Source organism: Cetorhinus maximus, chromosome 5 (genome assembly GCF_964194155.1).
Source record: "Cetorhinus maximus chromosome 5, sCetMax3.hap1.1, whole genome shotgun sequence".
Lineage (NCBI taxonomy): Eukaryota > Metazoa > Chordata > Chondrichthyes > Lamniformes > Cetorhinidae > Cetorhinus > Cetorhinus maximus.
In genome coordinates, this window is record NC_135883.1 from 8,676,661 (window position 1) to 8,701,683 (window position 25,023).

The following is a 25,023-nucleotide window of genomic DNA, read 5'->3' on the forward strand; positions in this document are numbered from 1 at the left end:
CAGGGTTCGTTTGGCAGGGGTCTGGTGGGTGGGTGCTGGTGGACAGCGAACTGGGGATTGTGATGGGAGTGTTAGTGGATGGTGGGTAAGGGATTAGAGCGTGGGAGTTAGTGCAGGGATTGGGATGGGGAGGGACTGGACAGCGGTTGGTGTTCAGTAGGTGGAGGCAGGACAGGATGGTGAATAGGAGATTGGGGGTGGAGGCTAATGGGCTGGGTAGGGGATTGGGGCGAGGGGGTAGTAAACAGTGGGTAGGGGATTGGGGTAGGGGAGGGGCATGTTTAGTGGATGATCAAGGTTCTGAGGTCAGGAGGGGAAATCTGGGTGCAGGCAGTGGGGGAGAATGCAAGATTTAGTCCGGGAGTCACAGCTTCCCAAAAAGAGGGTCAAAGTCATTTATAGCTTTAAATGAGTTCACTAAGAAGCAAACATTTGGAAACGCTTCATAAGCTAAACAAACAGATAAGACATTCGACATAACAAGGGGAGGACAGTTTACCGGTCCCAGATCAGTCAAACCGATGGGGGAAGCAAACAGGGAGGTGCTGTTCTTCATAAGCAGGCAGTCTCCTCAGAGCGGTTCACTGGCCCCAGATCTGGCAAACGGATGGAAGAAGAAGCGTGGTGCTGATCTCTGTAGCTGGAGTAGTCTCTTCTGCTCTCAGTCTTCTTGAGCTAGGTGTAAGTCCAAAGCCAGCATAGATCCAGTTTAAGAAGCATGGATCCTCCATCCAAAATATTTTTTCCCCCCTTGAGAGCCCATTTATCGACCTTATTTCTAGGGGCCGGTGAATAACGTGTGAGACAATCTCCTTTCAGATGTTCACTTTGCAAGGGAGAGATATTCAAGGTGGACCCCTCCTATTTCCATTGGAACCCATGAAGTAAGTCATCTTCTGGCCTATCGCTTGCGAGGACATCATGTTCAAGCTTTACTCAGTTGGTTTAGATATGGGTCATGAGATCCCACCTTATCAGGCTTCAGGAATGTCTTGTGCCAGGGCCTATGTTAGAAGCATGTCGTTGGCAGAAATAACAGGCAGCCCTGGGAAAAGTGACAGGTGAGTGACTATTCCCCACACAGTGCAGGCTTCTGACTGACCCCCCTATTTGACCCTGATGGCAGGGTTCAGGAGCCCACAGGGAAAAGCCTACCCTAAAGATTAGATCAAGGAAAACAACAGCTTGTTTTTATATAGCGTATCAATACAGAAGATTGTGGAAATGCTCGACAGGTCACGCAGCATCTGTGAAGAAAGAAATAAAATCACATAATCAATCCGAACTGATCGGCGAGATTTTCCGCACACCCCCCACCCTCCGGGATCTCCTGAACCCGCCGCAGGCCAATGAGCTTCTGGCTGGGGTACCATCTCGCCTGCGGCGGGTCCCACCCGCAACACGACCGGAAAATCCCGGCCGTTAACTTCGCTCTCTCTTTCTCTCCCCCACAGATGCTCTCTGACCTGCTGAGCATTTCTGGCATTTTCTGTTTTTATTTCAGATTTCAAACATGTCCCAAGGCACTTCGCAGGTGTATTAGAAAATAACTTTTGACACTGAGCCACAAAATGTTTAGCCATTTGCAGTTTGTGTTGAATTTGTCATTGACAAATTAACCACTTAACTATGTAGGTTACCCCTTGATGTGGGCACAGGTAGAGTTTCCTGGTATCACTTGTCTGACTTCCTCTTTGATGTCCTGCTTTCTTCCTGGGATTGCCTGCGGCTCATTGCCATCTATAACCAACGTCATCTTTGATGATCTTATCATCACTTTGGCTTAGCTAATCTCTCTGCCTAACTTTTTCCACCAGGGGACAAGTGGTCCAACTACTTGGAGCGTTCTGCGGCAGCGTGGCCAGACCCATCCTTCGCAACACCGGGCACAGGTAGAACCTCAGCACGTAGTGACCCTTGGTGTTTGCGTACCGAGGGTCTACGCACACAGCTTGATGCAGCCTGACTGCCTGAGCGAAGCAATGTCAGCCTCTCCTTGCAGTGATCACCCTGAACCTCCCACATTGGCGCAGGTGCGACAGGTAAGTACCTTTCAGTCATTCCCTTTCTTTTACCCCATTAATTGTCCGCGGCCACCTACCTGAAACGTAACTTTTTAAAGTCGGTTCGGTGCACGTTTCTCACGCCATTTGTCGAAAGTTTCCATTGAAAAATCACCATTTGCAGCGGAGGACGTTCCAACCGTCCCGGCACATGCCAGGCGGCACACGCCCAGGGCGCAGGTGTGACAGGCTTGAAGAGCGCCTGTGCCCCTGCTCCTGCCCGGTTGACCAATCAGAGGCGGAGCAGCAGTAATGACGACTATTTCCTCTGCCGTACACACATCAGGCCTGGAGAGCACAATGATCAACCGCACCTTCGATAGCTCAGCTGGTAGAGCGGAGGACTGTAGCTGTTCCGTGGTCATCCTTAGGTCGCTGGTTCAATTCCGGCTCGAAGGACGTGATTTTTATTTGGCTCCATTCCGCACCGCTTTTTACCCCCATCCCCGCCAATAGGGACACCGGTAATCGCGATGGTCGTTAAATGGGTATCGGGGGGGCCAGACAAATGCTGGTGCTTCCCTACTGCCTGGAAACGATCAGGTTAGGGCCAGGGTGAAGGACGCGAGCGCGGGACTCGGAGACCTCCCGCCGTGGCAAAGCGGCTCTCCCTGTGGTGTGCGCGCGCGGAGCGGCGGTTTAACGGACCTTGGGGTAGCGTCCTCCCAATGTCGACTCTGAGGCAGTGACTGCAGCTGATGATCGTTCTTCAGTCATTTTCCTGCGCAGAATGTAATCCGGGGGATTAGCTCAAATGGTAGAGCGCTCGCTTAGCATGTGAGAGGTAGCGGGATCGATGCCCGCATCCTCCAGTTGGATTTTCTTTTCTCAGATGGCCTTGATTTTCTTCTTTAAAATGTTCACAAACACAATTTACTTTCAATCACTTTCATTTCAAAAGTACAGGGTACCTAAATGGCCAAGGAACAGAGATGGCACAGGCAAGAAGGCTTGGAAATGCTTCTGGAATGGGGCACAATATTGCTCAATTTCTTGCTGCAAACAACCGCCCCCACCATCGCCCAATGCCCAACACCCATCGCCCAACACCCAACACTTAACGCTCATCGCCTAACACCCAACGCCCATTGCCCAATGCCCATCGCTCTACGCCCATCGCCCATCGCCCAACACACAACTCCCATCGCCAAACGCCCATCGCCCAATGCCCAAAGCCCAACACCCATCACCCAACGCCCAATACCCAATGCCCAACTGTTTACCGATTTCACCAGCTGTCCCTGCAGAGAGACACGTCCCACTTAGAAGAGACTTGAAAGAGACTGGCTGGTAGAGAAATAACCAGGTGGTGCGGCTGGGAGGGAATGAGGGGTTCTGAGGGAACAAGAGAGGACGTGGGCAGAGATTCAGGATAAGGTGGGAAGAGAATGAACAGTGACCAGTGGACAGGGTTTGTTTGGCAGGGGTCTGTTGGGAGGGTGCTGGTGGATAGCGAACTGGGGATTGTGATGGGAGTGTTAGTGGATGGTGGGTAAGGGATTAGAGCGTGGGAGTTAGTGCAGGGATTGGGATGGGGAGGAACTGGACAGCGGTTGCTGTTCAGTAGGTGGAGGCAGGACAGGATGGTGAATAGGAGATTGGAGGTGGAAGGTAGGGGATTGGGGCGAGGGGGTAGTAAACAATGGGTAGGGGATTGGGGTAGGGGAGGGGCATGTTTAGTGGATGATCAAGGTTCTGAGGTCAGGAGGGGAAATTTGGGTGCAGGCAGTGGGGTAGAATGCAAGATTTAATCCGGGAGTCACAGCTTCCCAAAAAGAGGGTCAAAGTCATTTATAGCTTTAAATGAGTTCACTAAGAAGCAAACATTTGGAAACGCTTCATAAGGTAAACAAACAGATAAGACATTCGACAAAACAAGGGGAGAACAGTTTACCGGTCCCAGATCAGACAAACCGATGGGGGAAACAAACAGGGAGGTGCTGTTCTTCATAAGCAGGCAGTCTCCTCAGAGCGGTTCACTGGTCCCAGATCTGGCAAACGGATGGAAGAAGAAGCGTGGTGCTGATCTCTGTAGCTGGAGCAGTCTCTTCTGCTCTCAGTCTTCTTGAGCTAGGTGTATGTCCAAAGCCAGCATTGATCCAGTTTAAGAAGCATGGATCCTCCGTCCAAAATATTTTTTTTCCTCTTGAGAGCCCATTTATATACCTTATTTCTAGGGGCCGGTGAATAACGTGTGAGACAATCTCCTTTCAGATGTTCACTTTGCAAGGGAGAGATATTCAAGGTGGACGCTTCCTATTTCCATTGGAACCCATGAAGTAAGTCATCTTCTGGCCTATCGCTTGCTAGGACATCATGTTTAAGCTTTACTCAGTTGGTTTAGATATGGGTCATGAGATCCCACCTTATCAGGCTTCAGGAATGTCTTGTGCCAGGGCCTATGTTAGAAGCATGTCGTTGGCAGAAATAACAGGCAGCCCTGGGAAAAGTGACAGGTGAGTGACTATTCCCCACACAGTGCAGGCTTCTGACTGACGCCCCTATTAGCACGCGCGCAGGGCACAGGTGTGACAGGCTTGAAGAGCGCCTGCGCCCTGCTCCTGCCCGGTTGACCAATCAGAGGCGGAGCAGCAGGAATGACGACTATTTCCTCTGCCGTACACACATCAGGCTTGGAGAGTACGCTGCTCAGTCGCACCTTCGATAGCTCAGCTGGTAGAGCGGAGGACTGTAGTTGTTCCGTGGCCATCCTTAGGTCGCTGGTTCAAATCCGGCTCGAAGGACATCCTTTTTTTTTTGCCCCCATCCCCCACCGCTTTTTAGCCCCTCCCAATAGGGACATCGGTAATCTCGACGGTCGTTAAATGGGTATCGGGGGGCCAGAGAAATGCTGGTGCTTCCCTACTGCCGGGAAACGATCAGGTTAGGGCTGGGGTGAAGGACGCGAGCGCGGGACTCGGAGACCTCCCGCCGTGGTGCCACGGCAAAGCGGCCCTCCCTGCGGTGAGGCACGTGTGCGCGGAGCCGCGGTTTAACGGACCCTGAGGCAGCGCCCCCCAATGTTAACTCCGAGGCAGTGACTGCAGCTGATGATCGTTCTTCAGCCATTTTCCTGCTTTGACTGATATCCAGGGGATTAGCTCAAATGGTAGAGCGCTCACTTAGCATGTGAGAGGTAGCAGAATCAATGCCTGCACCCTCCAGTTGTACTCCGTTTCTCAGGCAGCATTGATTCTCTTCTTAAAAATGTTGACAAACGCAATTTCAATCACTTTCATTTGGAAAGTACAGGCTAATATGCTCTTAATTTTGGTACCTAAATGGCCCAGGAAAAGAGATGGGCAAGAATGATTGGCAATGCTTCTGGAATGGGGCACAATATTTCTCAATTTCTTGCTGCAACCAATCGCCCCCCCATCGCCCAACGCTCAACACCTAACGCCTATCGCCCAACACCTAACGCCCAACGCCCATCGTCCAACACCCAACGTCCAACACCCATCACCCATCGCCCAACGCCCATCGCCCAACACACAACGCCCATCGCCCACACCCAACGCCCAACGCCCAACTGTTTAACGATTTCATCAGCTGTCCCTGCAGAGAGACAGGTCCCACTTAGAAGAGACTCGACAGAGACTGGCTGGTAGAGAAATAACCAGGTGGTGCGGCTGGGAGGGAATGAGGGGTTCTGAAGGAACGAGAGAGGACGTGGGCAGAGATTCAGGCAAGGTTGGAAGAGAATAAACAGTAACCAGTGGACAGGGTTTGTTTGCCAGGGGTCTGTTGGGAGGGTGCTGGTGGACAGCGGACTGGGGATTGTGATGGGAGTGTTAGTGAATGGTCGGTGAGGGATTAGAGCGTGGGAGTTAGTGCAGGGATTGGGATGGGGAGGAACTAGACAGCAGTTGGTGTTCAGTGGGTGGAGGCAGGACAGGATGTTGAATAGGAGATTGGAGGTGGAGGGTAGGGGATTGGGGCGAAGGGGTAGTAAACAGTGGGTAGGGGATTGGATTGGGGGAAGGGTATGTTTAGTGGATGATCAAGGTTTTGAGATCAGGAGGGGAAATTTGGGAGCAGGCAGTGGGGGAGAATGCAAGATTTAGTCCAGGAGTCACAGCTTTCCCAAAAAGAGGGTCAAAGTCATTTATAGCTTTAAATGAGTTCACTAAGAAGCAAACATTTGGAAACGCTTCATAAGCTAAACAAGCAGATAAGACATTCGACATAACAAGGGGAGAACAGTTTACCGGTCCCAGATCAGACAAACCGATGGGGGAAGCAAACAGGGAGGTGCTGTTCTTCATAAGCAGGCAGTCTCCTCAGAGCGGTTCACTGGCCCCAGATCTGGCAAACGGATGGAAGAAGAAGCGTGGTGCTGATCTCTGTAGCTGGAGCAGTCTCTTCTGCTCTCAGTCTTCTTGAGCTCATTGATCCATTAAGAAGCATGGATCCTCCATCCAAAATATTTTTTTCCTCTTGAGAGCCCATTTATATACCTTATTTCTAGGGGCCGGTGAATAACGTGTGAGACAATCTCCTTTCAGATGTTCACTTTGCAAGGGAGAGATATTCAAGGTGGACCCCTCCTATTTCCATTGGAACCCATGAAGTAAGTCATCTTCTGGCCTATCGCTTGCGAGGACATCATGTTCAAGCTTTACTCAGTTGGTTTAGATATGGGTCATGAGATCCCACCTTATCAGGCTTCAGGAATGTCTTGTGCCAGGGCCTATGTTAGAAGCATGTCGTTGGCAGAAATAACAGGCAGCCCTGGGAAAAGTGACAGGTGAGTGACTATTCCCCACACAGTGCAGGCTTCTGACTGACGCCCCTATTAGCACGCGCCCAGGGCACAGGTGTGACAGGCTTGAAGAGCGCCTGCGCCCTGCTCCTGCCCGGTTGACCAATCAGAGGCGGAGCAGTAGGAATGACGACTATTTCCTCTGCCGTACACACATCAGGCCTGGAGAGCACCCAGCTCAGTCACACCTTCGATAGCTCAGCTGGTAGAGCGGAGGACTGTAGTTATTCCGTGGCCATCCTTAGGTCGCTGGTTCAAATCCGGCTCGAAGGACATCCTTTTTTTTTTGCCCCCATCCCCCACCGCTTTTTAGCCCCTCCCAATAGGGACATCGGTAATCTCGACGGTCGTTAAATGGGTATCGGGGGGCCAGAGAAATGCTGGTGCTTCCCTACTGCCGGGAAACGATCAGGTTAGGGCTGGGGTGAAGGACGCGTGCGCGGGACTCGGAGACCTCCCGCCGTGGTGTCACGGCAAAGCGGCCCTCCCTGCGGTGAGGCACGTGTGCGCGGAGCGGCGGTTTAACGGACCCCGAGGCAGCGCCCCCCAATGTTAACTCCGAGGCAGTGACTGCAGCTGATGATCCTTCTTCAGCCATTTTCCTGCTTTTACTATAATTTGGGGGATTAGCTCAAATGGTAGAGCGCTTGCTTAGCATGTGAGAGGTAGCGGGATCAATGCCCGCATCCTCCAGTTAGACTTTCCTTTCTCAGATGGCCTCGATTTTCTTCTTTAAAATGTTCACAAACACAATTTACTTTCAATCACTTTCATTTCAAAAGTACAGGCTAATATGCTCTTAATTTTTGGTACCTAAATGGCCCAGGAACAGAAATGGCACAGGCAAGAAGGGTTGGCAATGCATCTGGAATGGGGCACAAAATTTCTTGCTGCAAACAACTGCCCCCCCCATCGCCCAACACCCAACGCCCATCGCCCAACACCCATCGCGCAACGCCCATCGCCCAACACCCATCGCCCAATGCTCAACACCCATCGCCCAACACCTAACACCCATCGCCCAACACCCAACACCCATCGCCCAACACCCGTCGCCCAACACCCAACGCCCAACACCCAACACCCATCGCCCAACACCCAACACCCATCGCCCAACACCCAACGCCCAACTGTTTACCGATTTCACCAGCTGTCCCTGCAGAGAGACAGGTCCCATCCCAATCAAAACTGGCTGGTGGAGAAATAACCAGGTGGTGCGGGTGGGAGGGAATGAGGGGTTCTGAGGGAACGAGAGAGGACATGGGCAGAGATTCAGGACAAGGTTGGAAGAGAATGAACAGTGACCAGTGGACAGGGTTTGTTTGGCAGGGGTCTGGTGGGTGGGTGCTGGTGGACAGCGAACTGGGGATTGTGATGGGAGTGTTAGTGGATGGTGGGTAAGGGATTAGAGCGTGGGAGTTAGTGCAGGGATTGGGATGGGGAGGGACTGGACAGCGGTTGGTGTTCAGTAGGTGGAGGCAGGACAGGATGGTGAATAGGAGATTGGGGGTGGAGGCTAATGGGCTGGGTAGGGGATTGGGGCGAGGGGGTAGTAAACAGTGGGTAGGGGATTGGGGTAGGGGAGGGGCATGTTTAGTGGATGATCAAGGTTCTGAGGTCAGGAGGGGAAATCTGGGTGCAGGCAGTGGGGGAGAATGCAAGATTTAGTCCGGGAGTCACAGCTTCCCAAAAAGAGGGTCAAAGTCATTTATAGCTTTAAATGAGTTCACTAAGAAGCAAACATTTGGAAACGCTTCATAAGCTAAACAAACAGATAAGACATTCGACATAACAAGGGGAGGACAGTTTACCGGTCCCAGATCAGTCAAACCGATGGGGGAAGCAAACAGGGAGGTGCTGTTCTTCATAAGCAGGCAGTCTCCTCAGAGCGGTTCACTGGCCCCAGATCTGGCAAACGGATGGAAGAAGAAGCGTGGTGCTGATCTCTGTAGCTGGAGCAGTCTCTTCTGCTCTCAGTCTTCTTGAGCTAGGTGTAAGTCCAAAGCCAGCATAGATCCAGTTTAAGAAGCATGGATCCTCCATCCAAAATATTTTTTCCCCTCTTGAGAGCCCATTTATCTACCTTATTTCTAGGGGCCGGTGAATAACGTGTGAGACAATCTCCTTTCAGATGTTCACTTTGCAAGGGAGAGATATTCAAGGTGGACCCCTCCTAGTTCCATTGGAACCCATGAAGTAAGTCATCTTCTGGCCTATCGCTTGCGAGGACATCATGTTCAAGCTTTACTCAGTTGGTTTAGATATGGGTCATGAGATCCCACCTTATCAGGCTTCAGGAATGTCTTGTGCCAGGGCCTATGTTAGAAGCATGTCGTTGGCAGAAATAACAGGCAGCCCTGGGAAAAGTGACAGGTGAGTGACTATTCCCCACACAGTGCAGGCTTCTGACTGACCCCCCTATTTGACCCTGATGGCAGGGTTCAGGAGCCCACAGGGAAAAGCCTACCCTAAAGATTAGATCAAGGAAAACAACAGCTTGTTTTTATATAGCGTATCAATACAGAAGATTGTGGAAATGCTCGACAGGTCACGCAGCATCTGTGAAGAAAGAAATAAAATCACATAATCAATCCGAACTGATCGGCGAGATTTTCCGCACACCCCCCACCCTCCGGGATCTCCTGAACCCGCCGCAGGCCAATGAGCTTCTGGCTGGGGTACCATCTCGCCTGCGGCGGGTCCCACCCGCAACACGACCGGAAAATCCCGGCCGTTAACTTCGCTCTCTCTTTCTCTCCCCCACAGATGCTCTCTGACCTGCTGAGCATTTCTGGCATTTTCTGTTTTTATTTCAGATTTCAAACATGTCCCAAGGCACTTCGCAGGTGTATTAGAAAATAACTTTTGACACTGAGCCACAAAATGTTTAGCCATTTGCAGTTTGTGTTGAATTTGTCATTGACAAATTAACCACTTAACTATGTAGGTTACCCCTTGATGTGGGCACAGGTAGAGTTTCCTGGTATCACTTGTCTGACTTCCTCTTTGATGTCCTGCTTTCTTCCTGGGATTCCCTGCGGCTCATTGCCATCTATAACCAACGTCATCTTTGATGATCTTATCATCACTTTGGCTTAGCTAATCTCTCTGCCTAACTTTTTCCACCAGGGGACAAGTGGTCCAACTACTTGGAGCGTTCTGCGGCAGCGTGGCCAGACCCATCCTTCGCAACACCGGGCACAGGTAGAACCTCAGCACGTAGTGACCCTTGGTGTTTGCGTACCGAGGCTCTACGCACACAGCTTGATGCAGCCTGACTGCCTGACCGAAGCAATGTCAGCCTCTCCTTGCAGTGATCACCCTGAACCTCCCACATTGGCGCAGGTGCGACAGGTAAGTACCTTTCAGTCATTCCCTTTCTTTTACCCCATTAATTGTCCGCGGCAACCTACCTGAAACGTAACTTTTTAAAGTCGGTTCGGTGCACGTTTCTCACGCCATTTGTCGAAAGTTTCCATTGAAAAATCACCATTTGCAGCGGAGGACGTTCCAACCGTCCCGGCACATGCCAGGCGGCACACGCCCAGGGCGCAGGTGTGACAGGCTTGAAGAGCGCCTGTGCCCCTGCTCCTGCCCGGTTGACCAATCAGAGGCAGAGCAGCAGTAATGACGACTATTTCCTCTGCCGTACACACATCAGGCCTGGAGAGCACAATGATCAACCGCACCTTCGATAGCTCAGCTGGTAGAGCGGAGGACTGTAGCTGTTCCGTGGCCATCCTTAGGTCGCTGGTTCAATTCCGGCTCGAAGGACGTGATTTTTATTTGGCTCCATTCCGCGCCGCTTTTTACCCCCACCCCCGCCAATAGGGACACCGGCAATCGCGATGGTCGTTAAATGGGTATCGGGGGGGGCCAGACAAATGCTGGTGCTTCCCTACTGCCTGGAAACGATCAGGTTAGGGCCAGGGTGAAGGACGCGAACGCGGGACTCGGAGACCTCCCGCCGTGGCAAAGCGGCTGTCCCTGTGGTGTGCGCGCGCGGAGCGGCGGTTTAACGGACCTTGGGGTAGCGTCCTCCCAATGTCGACTCTGAGGCAGTGACTGCAGCTGATGATCGTTCTTCAGTCATTTTCCTGCACAGAATGTAATCCGGGGGATTAGCTCAAATGGTAGAGCGCTCGCTTAGCATGTGAGAGGTAGCGGGATCGATGCCCGCATCCTCCAGTTGGATTTTCTTTTCTCAGATGGCCTTGATTTTCTTCTTTAAAATGTTCACAAACACAATTTACTTTCAATCACTTTCATTTCAAAAGTACAGGGTACCTAAATGGCCAAGGAACAGAGATGGCACAGGCAAGAAGGCTTGGAAATGCTTCTTGAATGGGGCACAATATTGCTCAATTTCTTGCTGCAAACAACCGCCCCCACCATCGCCCAATGCCCAACACCCATCGCCCAACACCCAACACTTAACGCTCATCGCCTAACACCCAACGCCCATTGCCCAATGCCCATCGCTCTACGCCCATCGCCCAACGCCCATCGCCCAACACACAACTCCCATCGCCAAACGCCCATCGCCCAATGCCCAAAGCCCAACACCCATCACCCAACGCCCAATACCCAATGCCCAACTGTTTACCGATTTCACCAGCTGTCCCTGCAGAGAGACAGGTCCCACTTAGAAGAGACTTGAAAGAGACTGGCTGGTAGAGAAATAACCAGGTGGTGCGGGTGGGAGGGAATGAGGGGTTCTGAGGGAACAAGAGAGGACGTGGGCAGAGATTCAGGATAAGGTTGGAAGAGAATGAACAGTGACCAGTGGACAGGGTTTGTTTGGCAGGGGTCTGTTGGGAGGGTGCTGGTGGATAGCGAACTGGGGATTGTGATGGGAGTGTTAGTGGATGGTGGGTAAGGGATTAGAGCGTGGGAGTTAGTGCAGGGATTGGGATGGGGAGGAACTGGACAGCGGTTGCTGTTCAGTAGGTGGAGGCAGGACAGGATGGTGAATAGGAGATTGGAGGTGGAAGGTAGGGGATTGGGGCGAGGGGGTAGTAAACAATGGGCAGGGGATTGGGGTAGGGGAGGGGCATGTTTAGTGGATGATCAAGGTTCTGAGGTCAGGAGGGGAAATCTGGGCGCAGGCAGTGGGGGAGAATGCAAGATTTAGTCCGGGAGTCACAGCTTCCCAAAAAGAGGGTCAAAGTCATTTATAGCTTTAAATGAGTTCACTAAGAAGCAAACATTTGGAAACGCTTCATAAGCTAAACAAGCAGATAAGACATTCGACATAACAAGGGAAGAACAGTTTACCAGTCCCAGATCAGACAAACCAATGGGGGAAGCAAACAGGGAGATGCTATTCTTCATAAGCAGGCAGTCTCCTCAGAGCAGTTCACTGGTGCCAGATCTGGCAAACGGATGGAAGAAGAAGCGTGGTGCTGATCTCTGTAGCTGGAGCAGTCTCTTCTGCTCTCAGTCTTCTTGAGCTAGGTGTATGTCCAAAGCCAGCATTGATCCAGTTTAAGAAGCATGGATCCTCCGTCCAAAATATTTTTTTTCCTCTTGAGAGCCCATTTATATACCTTATTTCTAGGGGCCGGTGAATAACGTGTGAGACAATCTCCTTTCAGATGTTCACTTTGCAAGGGAGAAATATTCAAGGTGGACCCCTCCTATTTCCATTGGAACCCATGAAGTAAGTCATCTTCTGGCCTATCGCTTGCTAGGACATCATGTTTAAGCTTTACTCAGTTGGTTTAGATATGGGTCATGAGATCCCACCTTATCAGGCTTCAGGAATGTCTTGTGCCAGGGCCTATGTTAGAAGCATGTCGTTGGCAGAAATAACAGGCAGCCCTGGGAAAAGTGACAGGTGAGTGACTATTCCCCACACAGTGCAGGCTTCTGACTGACGCCCCTATTAGCACGGGCCCAGGGCACAGGTGTGACAGGCTTGAAGAGCGCCTGCGCCCTGCTCCTGCCCGGTTGACCAATCAGAGGCGGATCAGCAGGAATGACGACTATTTCCTCTGCCGTACACACATCAGGCTTGGAGAGTACGCTGCTCAGTCGCACCTTCGATAGCTCAGCTGGTAGAGCGGAGGACTGTAGTTGTTCCGTGGCCATCCTTAGGTCGCTGGTTCAAATCCGGCTCGAAGGACATCCTTTTTTTTTTGCCCCCATCCCCCACCGCTTTTTACCCACTCCCAATAGGGACATCGGTAATCTCGACGGTCGTTAAATGGGTATCGGGGGGCCAGAGAAATGCTGGTGCTTCCCTACTGCCGGGAAACGATCAGGTTAGGGCTGGGGTGAAGGACGCGAGCGCGGGACTCGGAGACCTCCCGCCGTGGTGCCACGGCAAAGCGGCCCTCCCTGCGGTGAGGCACGTGTGCGCGGAGCCGCGGTTTAACGGACCCTGAGGCAGCGCCCCCCCAATGTTAACTCCGAGGCAGTGACTGCAGCTGATGATCGTTCTTCAGCCATTTTCCTGCTTTGACTGATATCCAGGGGATTAGCTCAAATGGTAGAGCGCTCACTTAGCATGTGAGAGGTAGCAGAATCAATGCCTGCACCCTCCAGTTGTACTCCGTTTCTCAGGCAGCATTGATTCTCTTCTTAAAAATGTTGACAAACGCAATTTCAATCACTTTCATTTGGAAAGTACAGGCTAATATGCTCTTAATTTTGGTACCTAAATGGCCCAGGAAAAGAGATGGGCAAGAATGATTGGCAATGCTTCTGGAATGGGGCACAATATTTCTCAATTTCTTGCTGCAACCAATCGCCCTCCCATCGCCCAACGCCCAACACCTAACGCCTATCGCCCAACACCTAACGCCCAACGCCCATCGTCCAACACCCAACGTCCAACACCCATCACCCATCGCCCAACGCCCATCGCCCAACACACAACGCCCATCGCCCACACCCAACGCCCAACGCCCAACTGTTTAACGATTTCATCAGCTGTCCCTGCAGAGAGACAGGTCCCACTTAGAAGAGACTCGACAGAGACTGGCTGGTAGAGAAATAACCAGGTGGTGCGGCTGGGAGGGAATGAGGGGTTCTGAAGGAACGAGAGAGGACGTGGGCAGAGATTCAGGCAAGGTTGGAAGAGAATAAACAGTAACCAGTGGACAGGGTTTGTTTGCTAGGGGTCTGTTGGGGGGGTGCTGGTGGACAGCGGACTGGGGATTGTGATGGGAGTGTTAGTGGATGGTCGGTGAGGGATTAGAGCGTGGGAGTTAGTGCAGGGATTGGGATGGGGAGGTACTCGACAGCAGTTGGTGTTCAGTAGGTGGAGGCAGGACAGGATGTTGAATAGGAGATTGGAGGTGGAGGGTAGGGGATTGGGGCGAAGGGGTAGTAAACAGTGGGTAGGGGATTGGGTTGGGGGAAGGGTATGTTTAGTGGATGATCAAGGTTTTGAGATCAGGAGGGGAAATTTGGGAGCAGGCAGTGGGGGAGAATGCAAGATTTAGTCCAGGAGTCACAGCTTTCCCAAAAAGAGGGTCAAAGTCATTTATAGCTTTAAATGAGTTCACTAAGAAGCAAACATTTGGAAACGCTTCATAAGCTAAACAAGCAGATAAGACATTCGACATAACAAGGGGAGAACAGTTTACCGGTCCCAGATCAGACAAACCGATGGGGGAAGCAAACAGGGAGGTGCTGTTCTTCATAAGCAGGCAGTCTCCTCAGAGCGGTTCACTGGCCCCAGATCTGGCAAACGGATGGAAGAAGAAGCGTGGTGCTGATCTCTGTAGCTGGAGCAGTCTCTTCTGCTCTCAGTCTTCTTGAGCTCATTGATCCATTAAGAAGCATGGATCCTCCATCCAAAATATTTTTTTCCTCTTGAGAGCCCATTTATATACCTTATTTCTAGGGGCCGGTGAATAACGTGTGAGACAATCTCCTTTCAGATGTTCACTTTGCAAGGGAGAGATATTCAAGGTGGACCCCTCCTATTTCCATTGGAACCCATGAAGTAAGTCATCTTCTGGCCTATCGCTTGCGAGGACATCATGTTCAAGCTTTACTCAGTTGGTTTAGATATGGGTCATGAGATCCCACCTTATCAGGCTTCAGGAATGTCTTGTGCCAGGGCCTATGTTAGAAGCATGTCGTTGGCAGAAATAACAGGCAGCCCTGGGAAAAGTGACAGGTGAGTGACTATTCCCCACACAGTGCAGGCTTCTGACTGACGCCCCTATTAGCACGCGCCCAGGGCACAGGTGTGACAGGCTTGAAGAGCGCCTGCGCCCTGCTCCTGCCCGGTTGACCAATCAGAGGCGGAGCAGTAGGAATGACGACTATTTCCTCTGCCGTACACACATCAGGCCTGGAGAGCACCCAGCTCAGTCACACCTTCGATAGCTCAGCTGGTAGAGCGGAGGACTGTAGTTATTCCGTGGCCATCCTTAGGTCGCTGGTTCAAATCCGGCTCGAAGGACATCCTTTTTTTTTTGCCCCCATCCCCCACCGCTTTTTAGCCCCTCCCAATAGGGACATCGGTAATCTCGACGGTCGTTAAATGGGTATCGGGGGGCCAGAGAAATGCTGGTGCTTCCCTACTGCCGGGAAACGATCAGGTTAGGGCTGGGGTGAAGGACGCGAGCGCGGGACTCGGAGACCTCCCGCCGTGGTGTCACGGCAAAGCGGCCCTCCCTGCGGTGAGGCACGTGTGCGCGGAGCGGCGGTTTAACGGACCCCGAGGCAGCGCCCCCCAATGTTAACTCCGAGGCAGTGACTGCAGCTGATGATCCTTCTTCAGCCATTTTCCTGCTTTTACTGTAATTTGGGGGATTAGCTCAAATGGTAGAGCGCTTGCTTAGCATGTGAGAGGTAGCGGGATCAATGCCCGCATCCTCCAGTTAGACTTTCCTTTCTCAGATGGCCTCGATTTTCTTCTTTAAAATGTTCACAAACACAATTTACTTTCAATCACTTTCATTTCAAAAGTACAGGCTAATATGCTCTTAATTTTTGGTACCTAAATGGCCCAGGAACAGAAATGGCACAGGCAAGAAGGGTTGGCAATGCATCTGGAATGGGGCACAAAATTTCTTGCTGCAAACAACTGCCCCCCCCATCGCCCAACACCCAACGCCCATCGCCCAACACCCATCGCGCAACGCCCATCGCCCAACACCCATCGCCCAATGCTCAACACCCATCGCCCAACACCTAACACCCATCGCCCAACACCCAACACCCATCGCCCAACACCCGTCGCCCAACACCCAACGCCCAACACCCAACACCCATCGCCCAACACCCAACACCCATCGCCCAACACCCAACGCCCAACTGTTTACCGATTTCACCAGCTGTCCCTGCAGAGAGACAGGTCCCATCCCAATCAAAACTGGCTGGTGGAGAAATAACCAGGTGGTGCGGGTGGGAGGGAATGAGGGGTTCTGAGGGAACGAGAGAGGACATGGGCAGAGATTCAGGACAAGGTTGGAAGAGAATGAACAGTGACCAGTGGACAGGGTTTGTTTGGCAGGGGTCTGGTGGGTGGGTGCTGGTGGACAGCGAACTGGGGATTGTGATGGGAGTGTTAGTGGATGGTGGGTAAGGGATTAGAGCGTGGGAGTTAGTGCAGGGATTGGGATGGGGAGGGACTGGACAGCGGTTGGTGTTCAGTAGGTGGAGGCAGGACAGGATGGTGAATAGGAGATTGGGGGTGGAGGCTAATGGGCTGGGTAGGGGATTGGGGCGAGGGGGTAGTAAACAGTGGGTAGGGGATTGGGGTAGGGGAGGGGCATGTTTAGTGGATGATCAAGGTTCTGAGGTCAGGAGGGGAAATCTGGGTGCAGGCAGTGGGGGAGAATGCAAGATTTAGTCCGGGAGTCACAGCTTCCCAAAAAGAGGGTCAAAGTCATTTATAGCTTTAAATGAGTTCACTAAGAAGCAAACATTTGGAAACGCTTCATAAGCTAAACAAACAGATAAGACATTCGACATAACAAGGGGAGGACAGTTTACCGGTCCCAGATCAGTCAAACCGATGGGGGAAGCAAACAGGGAGGTGCTGTTCTTCATAAGCAGGCAGTCTCCTCAGAGCGGTTCACTGGCCCCAGATCTGGCAAACGGATGGAAGAAGAAGCGTGGTGCTGATCTCTGTAGCTGGAGCAGTCTCTTCTGCTCTCAGTCTTCTTGAGCTAGGTGTAAGTCCAAAGCCAGCATAGATCCAGTTTAAGAAGCATGGATCCTCCATCCAAAATATTTTTTCCCCTCTTGAGAGCCCATTTATCTACCTTATTTCTAGGGGCCGGTGAATAACGTGTGAGACAATCTCCTTTCAGATGTTCACTTTGCAAGGGAGAGATATTCAAGGTGGACCCCTCCTAGTTCCATTGGAACCCATGAAGTAAGTCATCTTCTGGCCTATCGCTTGCGAGGACATCATGTTCAAGCTTTACTCAGTTGGTTTAGATATGGGTCATGAGATCCCACCTTATCAGGCTTCAGGAATGTCTTGTGCCAGGGCCTATGTTAGAAGCATGTCGTTGGCAGAAATAACAGGCAGCCCTGGGAAAAGTGACAGGTGAGTGACTATTCCCCACACAGTGCAGGCTTCTGACTGACCCCCCTATTTGACCCTGATGGCAGGGTTCAGGAGCCCACAGGGAAAAGCCTGCCCTAAAGATTAGATCAAGGAAAACAACAGCTTGTTTTTATATAGCGTATCAATACAGAAGATTGTGGAAATGCTCGACAGGTCACGCAGCATCTGTGAAGAAAGAAATAAAATCACATAATCAATCCGAACTGATCGGCGAGATTTTCCGCACACCCCCCACCCTCCGGGATCTCCTGAACCCGCCGCAGGCCAATGAGCTTCTGGCTGGGGTACCATCTCGCCTGCGGCGGGTCCCACCCGCAACACGACCGGAAAATCCCGGCCGTTAACTTCGCTCTCTCTTTCTCTCCCCCACAGATGCTCTCTGACCTGCTGAGCATTTCTGGCATTTTCTGTTTTTATTTCAGATTTCAAACATGTCCCAAGGCACTTCGCAGGTGTATTAGAAAATAACTTTTGACACTGAGCCACAAAATGTTTAGCCATTTGCAGTTTGTGTTGAATTTGTCATTGACAAATTAACCACTTAACTATGTAGGTTACCCCTTGATGTGGGCACAGGTAGAGTTTCCTGGTATCACTTGTCTGACTTCCTCTTTGATGTCCTGCTTTCTTCCTGGGATTGCCTGCGGCTCATTGCCATCTATAACCAACGTCATCTTTGATGATCTTATCATCACTTTGGCTTAGCTAATCTCTCTGCCTAACTTTTTCCACCAGGGGACAAGTGGTCCAACTACTTGGAGCGTTCTGCGGCAGCGTGGCCAGACCCATCCTTCGCAACACCGGGCACAGGTAGAACCTCAGCACGTAGTGACCCTTGGTGTTTGCGTACCGAGGCTCTACGCACACAGCTTGATGCAGCCTGACTGCCTGACCGAAGCAATGTCAGCCTCTCCTTGCAGTGATCACCCTGAACCTCCCACATTGGCGCAGGTGCGACAGGTAAGTACCTTTCAGTCATTCCCTTTCTTTTACCCCATTAATTGTCCGCGGCCACCTACCTAAAACGTAACTTTTTAAAGTCGGTTCGGTGCACGTTTCTCACGCCATTTGTCGAAAGTTTCCATTGAAAAATCACCATTTGCAGCGGAGGACGTTCCAACCGTCCCGGCACATGCCAGGCGGCACACGCCCAGGGCGCAGGTGTGACAGGCTTGAAGAGCGCCTGTGCCCCTGCTCCTGCCCGGTTGACCAATCAGAGGCGGAGCAGCAGTAATGACGACTATTTCCTCTGCCGTACACACATCAGGCCTGGAGAGCACAATGATCAACCGCACCTTCGATAGCTCAGCTGGTAGAGCGGAGGACTGTAGCTGTTCCGTGGCCATCCTTAGGTCGCTGGTTCAATTCCGGCTCGAAGGACGTGATTTTTATTTGGCTCCATTCCGCGCCGCTTTTTACCCCCACCCCCGCCAATAGGGACACCGGCAATCGCGATGGTCGTTAAATGGGTATCGGGGGGGGGCCAGACAAATGCTGGTGCTTCCCTACTGCCTGGAAACGATCAGGTTAGGGCCAGGGTGAAGGACGCGAGCGCGGGACTCGGAGACCTCCCGCCGTGGCAAAGCGGCTCTCCCTGTGGTGTGCGCGCGCGGAGCGGCGGTTTAACGGACCTTGAGGTAGCGTCCTCCCAATGTCGACTCTGAGGCAGTGACTGCAGCTGATGATCGTTCTTCAGTCATTTTCCTGCGCAGAATGTAATCCGGGGGATTAGCTCAAATGGTAGAGCGCTCGCTTAGCATGTGAGAGGTAGCGGGATCGATGCCCGCATCCTCCAGTTGGATTTTCTTTTCTCAGATGGCCTTGATTTTCTTCTTTAAAATGTTCACAAACACAATTTACTTTCAATCACTTTCATTTCAAAAGTACAGGGTACCTAAATGGCCAAGGAACAGAGATGGCACAGGCAAGAAGGCTTGGAAATGCTTCTGGAATGGGGCACAATATTGCTCAATTTCTTGCTGCAAACAACCGCCCCCACCATCGCCCAATGCCCAACACCCATCGCCCAACACCCAACACTTAACGCTCATCGCCTAACACCCAACGCCCATTGCCCAATGCCCATCGCTCTACGCCCATCGCCCAACGCCCATCGCCCAACACACAACTCCCATCGCCAAACGCCCATCGCCCAATGCCCAAAGCCCAACACCCATCACCCAACGCCCAATACCCAATGCCCAACTGTTTACCGATTTCACCAGCTGTCCCTGCAGAGAGACACGTCCCACTTAGAAGAGACTTGAAAGAGACTGGCTGGTAGAGAAATAACCAGGTGGTGCGGCTGGGAGGGAATGAGGGGTTCTGAGGGAACAAGAGAGGACGTGGGCAGAGATTCAGGATAAGGTGGGAAGAGAATGAACAGTGACCAGTGGACAGGGTTTGTTTGCCAGGGGTCTGTTGGGAGGGTGCTGGTGGATAGCGAACTGGGGATTGTGATGGGAGTGTTAGTGGATGGTGGGTAAGGGATTAGAGCGTGGGAGTTAGTGCAGGGATTGGGATGGGGAGGAACTGGACAGCGGTTGCTGTTCAGTAGGTGGAGGCAGGACAGGATGGTGAATAGGAGATTGGAGGTGGAAGGTAGGGGATTGGGGCGAGGGGGTAGTAAACAATGGGTAGGGGATTGGGGTAGGGGAGGGGCATGTTTAGTGGATGATCAAGGTTCTGAGGTCAGGAGGGGAAATTTGGGTGCAGGCAGTGGGGTAGAATGCAAGATTTAATCCGGGAGTCACAGCTTCCCAAAAAGAGGGTCAAAGTCATTTATAGCTTTAAATGAGTTCACTAAGAAGCAAACATTTGGAAACGCTTCATAAGCTAAACAAGCAGATAAGACATTCGACAAAACAAAGGGAGAACAGTTTACCGGTCCCAGATCAGACAAACCGATGGGGGAAACAAACAGGGAGGTGCTGTTCTTCATAAGCAGGCAGTCTCCTCAGAGCGGTTCACTGGTCCCAGATCTGGCAAACGGATGGAAGAAGAAGCGTGGTGCTGATCTCTGTAGCTGGAGCAGTCTCTTCTGCTCTCAGTCTTCTTGAGCTCATTGATCCATTAAGAAGCATGGATCCTCCATCCAAAATATTTTTTTCCTCTTGAGAGCCCATTTATATACCTTATTTCTAGGGGCCGGTGAATAACGTGTGAGACAATCTCCTTTCAGATGTTCACTTTGCAAGGGAGAGATATTCAAGGTGGACGCTTCCTATTTCCATTGGAACCCATGAAGTAAGTGATCTTCTGGCCTATCGCTTGCTAGGACATCATGTTTAAGCTTTACTCAGTTGGTTTAGATATGGGTCATGAGATCCCACCTTATCAGGCTTCAGGAATGTCTTGTGCCAGGGCCTATGTTAGAAGCATGTCGTTGGCAGAAATAACAGGCAGCCCTGGGAAAAGTGACAGGTGAGTGACTATTCCCCACACAGTGCAGGCTTCTGACTGACGCCCCTATTAGCACGCGCCCAGGGCACAGGTGTGACAGGCTTGAAGAGCGCCTGCGCCCTGCTCCTGCCCGGTTGACCAATCAGAGGCGGAGCAGTAGGAATGACGACTATTTCCTCTGCCGTACACACATCAGGCCTGGAGAGCACCCAGCTCAGTCACACCTTCGATAGCTCAGCTGGTAGAGCGGAGCACTGTAGTTGTTCCGTGGCCATCCTTAGGTCGCTGGTTCAAATCCGGCTCGAAGGACCTCCTTTTTTTTTTGCCCCCATCCCCCACCGCTTTTTAGCCCCTCCCAATAGGGACATCGGTAATCTCGACGGTCGTTAAATGGGTATCGGGGGGCCAGAGAAATGCTGGTGCTTCCCTACTGCCGGGAAACGATCAGGTTAGGGCTGGGGTGAAGGACGCGAGCGCGGGACTCGGAGACCTCCCGCCGTGGTGCCACGGCAAAGCGGCCCTCCCTGCGGTGAGGCACGTGTGCGCGGAGCCGCGGTTTAACGGACCCTGAGGCAGCGCCCCCCAATGTTAACTCCGAGGCAGTGACTGCAGCTGATGATCGTTCTTCAGCCATTTTCCTGCTTTGACTGATATCCAGGGGATTAGCTCAAATGGTAGAGCGCTCACTTAGCATGTGAGAGGTAGCAGAATCAATGCCTGCACCCTCCAATTGTACTCCGTTTCTCAGGCAGCATTGATTCTCTTCTTAAAAATGTTGACAAACGCAATTTCAATCACTTTCATTTGGAAAGTACAGGCTAATATGCTCTTAATTTTGGTACCTAAATGGCCCAGGAAAAGAGATGGGCAAGAATGATTGGCAATGCTTCTGGAATGGGGCACAATATTTCTCAATTTCTTGCTGCAACCAATCGCCCCCCCATCGCCCAACGCTCAACACCTAACGCCTATCGCCCAACACCTAACGCCCAACGCCCATCGTCCAACACCCAACGTCCAACACCCATCACCCATCGCCCAACGCCCATCGCCCAACACACAACGCCCATCGCCCACACCCAACGCCCAACGCCCAACTGTTTAACGATTTCATCAGCTGTCCCTGCAGAGAGACAGGTCCCACTTAGAAGAGACTCGACAGAGACTGGCTGGTAGAGAAATAACCAGGTGGTGCGGCTGGGAGGGAATGAGGGGTTCTGAAGGAACGAGAGAGGACGTGGGCAGAGATTCAGGCAAGGTTGGAAGAGAATAAACAGTAACCAGTGGACAGGGTTTGTTTGCCAGGGGTCTGTTGGGAGGGTGCTGGTGGACAGCGGACTGGGGATTGTGATGGGAGTGTTAGTGAATGGTCGGTGAGGGATTAGAGCGTGGGAGTTAGTGCAGGGATTGGGATGGGGAGGAACTAGACAGCAGTTGGTGTTCAGTGGGTGGAGGCAGGACAGGATGTTGAATAGGAGATTGGAGGTGGAGGGTAGGGGATTGGGGCGAAGGGGTAGTAAACAGTGGGTAGGGGATTGGATTGGGGGAAGGGTATGTTTAGTGGATGATCAAGGTTTTGAGGTCAGGAGGGGAAATTTGGGAGCAGGCAGTGGGGGAGAATGCAAGATTTAGTCCAGGAGTCACAGCTTTCCCAAAAAGAGGGTCAAAGTCATTTATAGCTTTAAATGAGTTCACTAAGAAGCAAACATTTGGAAACGCTTCATAAGCTAAACAAGCAGATAAGACATTCGACAAAACAAGGGGAGAACAGTTTACCGGTCCCAGATCAGACAAACCGATGGGGGAAACAAACAGGGAGGTGCTGTTCTTCATAAGCAGGCAGTCTCCTCAGAGCGGTTCACTGGCCCCAGATCTGGCAAACGGATGGAAGAAGAAGCGTGGTGCTGATCTCTGTAGCTGGAGCAGTCTCTTCTGCTCTCAGTCTTCTTGAGCTCATTGATCCATTAAGAAGCATGGATCCTCCATCCAAAATATTTTTTTCCTCTTGAGAGCCCATTTATATACCTTATTTCTAGGGGCCGGTGAATAACGTGTGAGACAATCTCCTTTCAGATGTTCACTTTGCAAGGGAGAGATATTCAAGGTGGACGCTTCCTATTTCCATTGGAACCCATGAAGTAAGTGATCTTCTGGCCTATCGCTTGCTAGGACATCATGTTTAAGCTTTACTCAGTTGGTTTAGATATGGGTCATGAGATCCCACCTTATCAGGCTTCAGGAATGTCTTGTGCCAGGGCCTATGTTAGAAGCATGTCGTTGGCAGAAATAACAGGCAGCCCTGGGAAAAGTGACAGGTGAGTGACTATTCCCCACACAGTGCAGGCTTCTGACTGACGCCCCTATTAGCACGGGCCCAGGGCACAGGTGTGACAGGCTTGAAGAGCGCCTGCGCCCTGCTCCTGCCCGGTTGACCAATCAGAGGCGGAGCAGTAGGAATGACGACTATTTCCTCTGCCGTACACACATCAGGCCTGGAGAGCACCCAGCTCAGTCACACCTTCGATAGCTCAGCTGGTAGAGCGGAGCACTGTAGTTGTTCCGTGGCCATCCTTAGGTCGCTGGTTCAAATCCGGCTCGAAGGACCTCCTTTTTTTTTTGCCCCCATCCCCCACCGCTTTTTAGCCCCTCCCAATAGGGACATCGGTAATCTCGACGGTCGTTAAATGGGTATCGGGGGGCCAGAGAAATGCTGGTGCTTCCCTACTGCCGGGAAACGATCAGGTTAGGGCTGGGGTGAAGGACGCGAGCGCGGGACTCGGAGACCTCCCGCCGTGGTGTCACGGCAAAGCGGCCCTCCCTGCGGTGAGGCACGTGTGCGCGGAGCGGCGGTTTAACGGACCCCGAGGCAGCGCCCCCCAATGTTAACTCCGAGGCAGTGACTGCAGCTGATGATCCTTCTTCAGCCATTTTCCTGCTTTTACTGTAATTTGGGGGATTAGCTCAAATGGTAGAGCGCTTGCTTAGCATGTGAGAGGTAGCGGGATCAATGCCCGCATCCTCCAGTTAGACTTTCCTTTCTCAGATGGCCTCGATTTTCTTCTTTAAAATCTTCACAAACACAATTTACTTTCAATCACTTTCATTTCAAAAGTACAGGCTAATATGCTCTTAATTTTTGGTACCTAAATGGCCCAGGAACAGAAATGGCACAGGCAAGAAGGGTTGGCAATGCATCTGGAATGGGGCACAAAATTTCTTGCTGCAAACAACTGCCCCCCCCATCGCCCAACACCCAACGCCCATCGCCCAACACCCATCGCGCAACGCCCATCGCCCAACACCCATCGCCCAATGCTCAACACCCATCGCCCAACACCTAACACCCATCGCCCAACACCCAACACCCATCGCCCAACACCCGTCGCCCAACACCCAACGCCCAACACCCAACACCCATCGCCCAACACCCAACACCCATCGCCCAACACCCAACGCCCAACTGTTTACCGATTTCACCAGCTGTCCCTGCAGAGAGACAGGTCCCATCCCAATCAAAACTGGCTGGTGGAGAAATAACCAGGTGGTGCGGGTGGGAGGGAATGAGGGGTTCTGAGGGAACGAGAGAGGACATGGGCAGAGATTCAGGACAAGGTTGGAAGAGAATGAACAGTGACCAGTGGACAGGGTTTGTTTGGCAGGGGTCTGGTGGGTGGGTGCTGGTGGACAGCGAACTGGGGATTGTGATGGGAGTGTTAGTGGATGGTGGGTAAGGGATTAGAGCGTGGGAGTTAGTGCAGGGATTGGGATGGGGAGGGACTGGACAGCGGTTGGTGTTCAGTAGGTGGAGGCAGGACAGGATGGTGAATAGGAGATTGGGGGTGGAGGCTAATGGGCTGGGTAGGGGATTGGGGCGAGGGGGTAGTAAACAGTGGGTAGGGGATTGGGGTAGGGGAGGGGCATGTTTAGTGGATGATCAAGGTTCTGAGGTCAGGAGGGGAAATCTGGGTGCAGGCAGTGGGGGAGAATGCAAGATTTAGTCCGGGAGTCACAGCTTCCCAAAAAGAGGGTCAAAGTCATTTATAGCTTTAAATGAGTTCACTAAGAAGCAAACATTTGGAAACGCTTCATAAGCTAAACAAACAGATAAGACATTCGACATAACAAGGGGAGGACAGTTTACCGGTCCCAGATCAGTCAAACCGATGGGGGAAGCAAACAGGGAGGTGCTGTTCTTCATAAGCAGGCAGTCTCCTCAGAGCGGTTCACTGGCCCCAGATCTGGCAAACGGA

At 51.9% G+C, this 25,023-nt stretch overlaps 12 non-coding genes across 12 annotated transcripts; all 12 read left to right on the forward strand.

The window, feature by feature from the left end:
- The first annotated feature begins 2,376 nt into the window (after positions 1-2,376).
- Positions 2,377-2,462, forward strand: trnay-gua (transfer RNA tyrosine (anticodon GUA)). Its single transcript is given in 2 exon segments — positions 2,377-2,413; positions 2,427-2,462. It is a non-coding gene; the product is annotated as a tRNA-Tyr (tRNA).
- A 340-nt stretch (positions 2,463-2,802) lies between these two features.
- Positions 2,803-2,875, forward strand: trnaa-agc (transfer RNA alanine (anticodon AGC)). Its single transcript has one exon. It is a non-coding gene; the product is annotated as a tRNA-Ala (tRNA).
- A 1,846-nt stretch (positions 2,876-4,721) lies between these two features.
- Positions 4,722-4,807, forward strand: trnay-gua (transfer RNA tyrosine (anticodon GUA)). Its single transcript is given in 2 exon segments — positions 4,722-4,758; positions 4,772-4,807. It is a non-coding gene; the product is annotated as a tRNA-Tyr (tRNA).
- Positions 4,808-7,015: 2,208 nt separating this feature from the next.
- On the forward strand, positions 7,016-7,101 carry trnay-gua (transfer RNA tyrosine (anticodon GUA)). The gene is given in 2 exon segments: positions 7,016-7,052; positions 7,066-7,101. It is a non-coding gene; the product is annotated as a tRNA-Tyr (tRNA).
- Positions 7,102-10,516: 3,415 nt separating this feature from the next.
- Positions 10,517-10,602, forward strand: trnay-gua (transfer RNA tyrosine (anticodon GUA)). Its single transcript is given in 2 exon segments — positions 10,517-10,553; positions 10,567-10,602. It is a non-coding gene; the product is annotated as a tRNA-Tyr (tRNA).
- Positions 10,603-10,943: 341 nt separating this feature from the next.
- trnaa-agc (transfer RNA alanine (anticodon AGC)) lies at positions 10,944-11,016 on the forward strand. The gene has a single exon. It is a non-coding gene; the product is annotated as a tRNA-Ala (tRNA).
- Positions 11,017-12,869: 1,853 nt separating this feature from the next.
- trnay-gua (transfer RNA tyrosine (anticodon GUA)) lies at positions 12,870-12,955 on the forward strand. The gene is given in 2 exon segments: positions 12,870-12,906; positions 12,920-12,955. It is a non-coding gene; the product is annotated as a tRNA-Tyr (tRNA).
- Positions 12,956-15,164: 2,209 nt separating this feature from the next.
- trnay-gua (transfer RNA tyrosine (anticodon GUA)) lies at positions 15,165-15,250 on the forward strand. Its single transcript is given in 2 exon segments — positions 15,165-15,201; positions 15,215-15,250. It is a non-coding gene; the product is annotated as a tRNA-Tyr (tRNA).
- A 3,415-nt stretch (positions 15,251-18,665) lies between these two features.
- On the forward strand, positions 18,666-18,751 carry trnay-gua (transfer RNA tyrosine (anticodon GUA)). Its single transcript is given in 2 exon segments — positions 18,666-18,702; positions 18,716-18,751. It is a non-coding gene; the product is annotated as a tRNA-Tyr (tRNA).
- A 342-nt stretch (positions 18,752-19,093) lies between these two features.
- trnaa-agc (transfer RNA alanine (anticodon AGC)) lies at positions 19,094-19,166 on the forward strand. Its single transcript has one exon. It is a non-coding gene; the product is annotated as a tRNA-Ala (tRNA).
- Positions 19,167-20,996: 1,830 nt separating this feature from the next.
- On the forward strand, positions 20,997-21,082 carry trnay-gua (transfer RNA tyrosine (anticodon GUA)). The gene is given in 2 exon segments: positions 20,997-21,033; positions 21,047-21,082. It is a non-coding gene; the product is annotated as a tRNA-Tyr (tRNA).
- A 2,208-nt stretch (positions 21,083-23,290) lies between these two features.
- trnay-gua (transfer RNA tyrosine (anticodon GUA)) lies at positions 23,291-23,376 on the forward strand. Its single transcript is given in 2 exon segments — positions 23,291-23,327; positions 23,341-23,376. It is a non-coding gene; the product is annotated as a tRNA-Tyr (tRNA).
- Positions 23,377-25,023: the final 1,647 nt, after the last annotated feature.